Source organism: Nasonia vitripennis, chromosome 4 (genome assembly GCF_009193385.2).
Source record: "Nasonia vitripennis strain AsymCx chromosome 4, Nvit_psr_1.1, whole genome shotgun sequence".
In the NCBI taxonomy this organism is placed as follows: domain Eukaryota; kingdom Metazoa; phylum Arthropoda; class Insecta; order Hymenoptera; family Pteromalidae; genus Nasonia; species Nasonia vitripennis.
Window position 1 is genome coordinate 3,758,011 of NC_045760.1, and position 6,003 is coordinate 3,764,013.

Sequence of the window (6,003 nt, forward strand, 5' to 3'; positions counted from 1 at the left end):
GTTTCGTAATCAGTGACCTTGCGAAGAACGAAAATATTTCTCAAGATTTTTTTCTTTCCCTCACGAGCATTAACAAAAAATCACTATCAGATAACGTAGTCAAAACTAACAAGATTATACGAAGAACAGACGATGAATGGAATCCATTTACTTTCACCAGATATACCTTATCTCGGCCGAATTGCGCAACGAGCTCATCCTATACAAAGTAAATTTGAACTGTGAACGTTTAGTTCGAACGTTCTTAAGTATTTCCTCCGAGTTCAAAGTTACTGGAAGTCGAACATTCTCAGTAAAATGTAGCGCTAAATACTAGCCAATTATTTACAAACGCTGATCCATCATCATCATTAATCTATATCAGCCTCGAACATACGTCTCTCGACTTGCGTCGACGATTTATACGTTACACTTACGAAATCTCATGACTTTTCATGCTGAATTACTCGTTGATCATCTCTCACGATTGCACGCGTGTCTAGAATACCGTCGAGTCGCAGAAAAAAGGACGCCACTGATCACTTCGCGCGTGGGCAACAATGAAAAAAAAAAGCAGCACATATCCAGTAATTATTTCATTCAAGCGTGTGCGTACACGCGACACAGTTTTCAGTTCACACCGAGTATGAATCATCACCGGTCTCATTGTGAAAGTCACTTCCACATATACATTTTCAGTCGGCTTTCCGCGTCCGGCGAGTCACTCGACCCGACTCTCCTAAAAGGACGTTGCCCCTTGAAGCGTATAAAGGAAAATTTTAAAATTCCGTTCGCGCGCCTGCTTAATAAGCCCGCCGAGTTTGACATATACGCTTTATATAGTGTAAGGAAAAAAGAAGCATGAAAAATCTCTCCTGAGAGAGTGACTAACGGACCCTTAGGAAACAACACTGCGCACATACACATCGGCTCGAATTCGTCGTGTATAGCCGCGCTCGCGCAGGTCGGCTCTCCCTCTATATCTGAATTATATGCAAAGGAGACGATAAACGGGTAATAGGATCTTCGTATGTGCGCTTGAGGCTGTCGACGCGGGCTCTCTTTATTTGAAATAAGCAGAAATACAAACCGGCCCCTCGGATAAGGCGACAGCGACTCGGAAAAGTAATGCGAGAAGTGAGTAAGTAGCGCGAGTGGAAAAGAGGCTGTTATTCGTCAAAAAGGTTCACTCTATGTATTAGAAACTTGTTTTTTTTTCTTTTCGTTTACACTTTCCTCCGCGAAATAAGGATTCCGACACTGCTTTTTACAGTTTCTACCCAATAGACAGAGCTCAAAAGGACGAATGGAGAACTGACGATAAATTCATTTCCCACCTGACATCTTTATAGTCGTCGTATACTTTACAAGGCTGTTGTTAAAATCGCGCGCTCGCGCGTGTGTATGCGCTTTCGGTCGAATATGTTGCAGCAGAGGAGCGAGAGAGGCGTAAAACGCAAGTGAGACCATTTCTCGTATTAACAACCTTTTCGCGCGCGCACACGACGAGCGAGCTTTGGCTAAAATACTCCTGCAGGGCCGGGATATAATAAGTAATTTATATTCGCCGTGATTTACGCCGACGTTACGAATTTTTACGAGCGATAGAGCTGTTTAGAGTTTTTCTTCTTTTTCTCTTCTTTTTTAATAAAAACTCGGCCTGTACATCACTCGTTAAGACACACCGGTGCGCTGCCGCATATAGACTTTTCATCGACTAATAAGGCCTTTCAGTTCTCTAAAAATAAAGTTGTAAAAGCCCCGGGACTATTACACGTTGCAGGTGCACTCGGGCTTCGCCGCAGTGTGTGTGTGAGAGAGAGAGAGCAAAGAGCCGAGTAATTGCGTTATACACGATGTAACCACGTCCTCCCCCGTGTGATATACCTCGTAGCTCTTTTTCTCTCTCTCTCTCTCTCTCTCTCTCTCTTGGTCGCACTGCTCGCCACACGACCCCGAGTAATGTTGTTATCTCATTAGCCGACGTGCGCGCGTTACTCTCTCTCTCTCTCTCTCTCTCTCTCTTTCTCTCTCGCTGGCTGGTGTATGCTGCTTCTGCACTGCACCTATACCAATGCAGTGGGTGGGCTGCGTGGATGTGGTCGAGCTGTAGAATCGTGCCTTGAGACTCTTGATGTCGTGAGATAAGTATATAGGAAGGAAGTTGGATGATCGAGATTTGTCAAATTAAACGTGTTGGAGTGAATGTTGTACAAGCATATAATTTATTGATAGAACATCGTGGAAATATATTTGTCTGACGTTGATGAATACATGCATATTAATAAGTTCTATAACGCTCGAGAACTTAGAAGGTACAAAACTAGTTAAAACATAATTCCCAACAGCACCTTGTTTATGTTCCCTGTTCGACTCGACTTGGCGCACTAATCTGTTTCACGTCGGAAAATTAATTGCAACAAGTCTAAATTATTATAGTCCACGCAGCAGGCCAGCTGTACACAATCAACTGCACCATCATGAAAGCCGTTTATCCACCGACCGAACTTGCTCGATGAATTACCGAACCCTTTCGAATATCAAGCAAGCACGCTCTTAAGCGTCTCTCTCAAACCGATTAATAACGAATTTCACGTCAATCCGAAGTGTCACGCTGTCATATTCGCCTGTCTCCGACACGTGTTGAAGTGTATACAGGTGTACACACTAAAGTTTGAGCGTCGGTGAAATAAAAAAAAAAAATTGAAAATAGGATCTATGTATCGCCGTTTGTTTTATGTACACGAGGCAGAGATGTATGCGTATACGTATGTATACACGTGGAACAAAACACGAAGGGGCGCTCTTTTCTTCGCGCGTCGGTTTTTGTTGTCGTTTCCGGCTTCTTTTCTAAGCGAGAAAAAAGCGCTCTTTGTCAGGTGTGACGGGACTCTGGATTGAACGTTTGTTTCAAACGATTTTTTTACAACGCGGTTCCGACAAAATTGTGTCGAGTCGTTAGATACATCACCTATGCATTCGCAAGGTTATATAGCCATCGATGCTGAAGGTTGTGTACTGCCGCGTGTGTATCAGCAGCGTGTATGACAAGGCACAATCATATGAATTGCGCTCCAACAGGCACCGGGTATCAAAATCACCAGAGCACCTGATGAAGTACAATTAACATGCAGCCTCCAATGTAAATCTTGAAAACACCGGCAGTACTCGTAATAATTCTTGGCTTCTTCAATACTCCTCACTTGTAGTATTTCGTTCGACGATTGCGATAATCCAGTCGCAGCGCGCGCTACTTCAGGTACCTGACTATCGAATGCACAGTCGTAAGTACCGGAGTAGCGCGAGTTGCAAACTGGCTGTACGTAAAGAAGTTCTTGCAGCAGCATCCTCTTCTTCTTCCCAACGATATAAGTGTACACAAACACAACTTACGGAAAATTCTACTCAAGGCGTCGGTCCAAGGCAAGCAGTCCTTACTCTCCGCAGGTCACGAGCCAACTGAAAGCATGGAAAGACGAGGTACGTATAAATACACTCAGCAAACACAGACCCTCCCGGTGCAGTGCACTTTTCAGGTATAGCAGCAGACCACTCCGCCTCCTCTCAAGGCCTCGTATCCCTTCGTTCCGAGAAAGCGTTTCGGGGAAGCTAGAGCTGATTTCATTAAGATGTGGAGGAAATCTTCCCCTACCCAGATATACGCGTGTGCACGAGTTAATACAGACTTTTGCAAATGAAAATATGGCACTCTCCAGCGCCGTGATTTACGACTCTAGTTGTGTTGTACCGGAGGAGAGGGAAATAACAGCTCGAGTTTCGCGCGCGTGTCGAGCGCGTAACGAAGAAATAAAGAGCCGAGGTTACACAATTTGTCTGTTAAAATTATTCGTAAAGCCCGATAAATGCTCGAAAAGTTTCTTGTAATATACGCGTATAATCGGTTGCACATGCGCGTCGAGGACGTGGAGTGGGAGTAATAATTATAACCCGAGAGCGATAAGATAGCGCAGCGTAATTAGAGATAATGACGCGACGGCGCGCAGAGCGGATTCGAAAATCTCGAATGTCCAATTCTTTTGAAATTATTCGATAATCCGAATTTCCATTACTATGTTATAATGATGAGGCTGTTGCGTTAACGAGGAGTCGAGAGAACCAGCCTGTGATTGAAATTTTACATTTCGAGTAAATAATTAATCCTCGGATAAGCAGAACTAAACGTATTCGCAGCAACGCATCTCGCACGGTGAAAAACACATAATAAATACCCAGTACAAAGTAAAGGAAAAAATCCTCACTCGACTATACAAGCGCAGGCAGAAGCGTAAAAAGATAAAGCGCTCGACTGAAAAAAGAGGCGGCCCAGAAACAACTGGGAATTTCGCAAATTCGCCGACCTGATTAGCCGGCAGCGCCGCGCGCGCTCATGGCCTTGTCGATTTTTGCTGATAATGAAAAGCGACGAGCCGGCGGCGACCGACAAAGTGTTATACGTACACGCGCGCATACGTTTGCGCCTATGTGTGCTCGTGCGCGAGCTGAAACGTGTTTGAATATTTTGCGAGTTGCGTAGTCATCGATAAGATCGACATGGCGCTCGTCGTCGCCGCGCGCAGAGAAAGAGAGATAGAAGAGGAAAAAGGCGCGTGTGTGTACACCCAACTCGTCCCTCGACACAGTCCGTTACACGCGGAGAATGAATAATTTTTTTCTAGTTTGCGCTGGTATTATCGGGCTCGAATTTTCGTAAGAGTAAAATTTCTTTAGAATCCGAGTGACTGGGCATTCGTCGGAGGCAATTTTAATACACGAGATTCGAGCGATTTCTCTCCTGGGGTAATTTGCGAAAATGAAAGGCAAGAACGAAGTCGGCATTTAATATTCAGTTGCGCCAAGAGAGCTCGTGCTGTACGGCGTATACATGACGTCTGGAATGTCAAGTACAGTCATTGAACGTAGGTGGTAATAACAAAGAACGACTTCCGTCCGTTTGTAAACGAGCTCTCGGTTATAATGCCTCACTTTATGTCTTGCTAATGAAATCTCGCCTTCGCAGCCTTTTCACGTCGATGCCGAGAGAGAGAGAGAGAGAGAGAGAGAGAGAGAGAGAGAGAGAGAGAGAGAGAGAGAGAGAGAGAGAGAGGGAAAAACGAAGGACGAAAACAAGGCACTATATTGCAGACTCTTTCGTATATGCACTGTGTCGGATCGATTTTTACCTCTTAATTGACGTGTTATTGCGAAGAATTAATGATCGAAGAAGGAAAGCAAAGATGGAAAGTGAAAGAGTAATCGGGCTTTTAATTATCAGCTGCGAACGTCACTTTTATTAAACTGCTCGGTCACCATCACGTGTTTTTTTTACTAGTCGGCTGTTGCAAAACGAGCATTAATAAAGTCTCGATTTATACCCAGCATCCTCTTTCGCCTTATCTGACACGCTATCATCCGAGGATCATTGAAAACACCTGTCAGAATCCCATCGTTGAATCTCTCGAGCTGGAAGCGAAGCACGAATCCCGCAAAATCCATCAGGAAAAGCCGACCATTTAGTCGTGGCACACGTGAGAGGTCGGTCTACGGCTCGAGACGGGGTCGATTGACCGGGGGCTAGTCGCCGCAGCACAGACTGATTTCCATCGGGATTTCCTCGCGCAAAAAGGACGGATTATCGATTTGCGATGCTTTCGTGTAGGCGGAGTGTCCTTGAGGTGGCACGAGGCAGGATTACCGAGATTTGCAAGTTCGTTTCTTGCAGAACGAGAGAGTGACGGGTATCAATGAGCCTTTGAAGAACCGCGCGTGCCCAGCGTATGGTTGTATAGAAATAGGACAAAAATAGATCAGATTTTTTTTTGCCTTTTGATGTTGGAAGCTCGTGAACTCTCAAAGGTTTGCGGCCGGTTTATTGCTCACTGGAGAAGTATGTGGGGCTTCAATCGATGCCTGCTGTTACGTTAATATTTTTAAACGCGAAGCGATTCGACAATTTTTTTTCTACGATCAGTCCTCTAATTGAAAATAGAACCGTTGCGTCAAAGCTGAGAAGGCAACAGCGCGTTG

General features: G+C 44.8%; 2 non-coding genes across 2 annotated transcripts; both read right to left on the minus strand.

Annotated features, from left to right (window-relative positions):
- Positions 1-3,028: 3,028 nt before the first annotated feature.
- On the minus strand, positions 3,029-3,118 carry Mir305 (microRNA mir-305). The gene has a single exon (NR_039030.1). It is a non-coding gene; the product is annotated as a microRNA mir-305 (primary transcript).
- Positions 3,119-3,212: 94 nt separating this feature from the next.
- On the minus strand, positions 3,213-3,306 carry Mir275 (microRNA mir-275). Its single transcript, NR_039029.1, has one exon. It is a non-coding gene; the product is annotated as a microRNA mir-275 (primary transcript).
- Between the last annotated feature and the right edge of the window lie 2,697 nt (positions 3,307-6,003).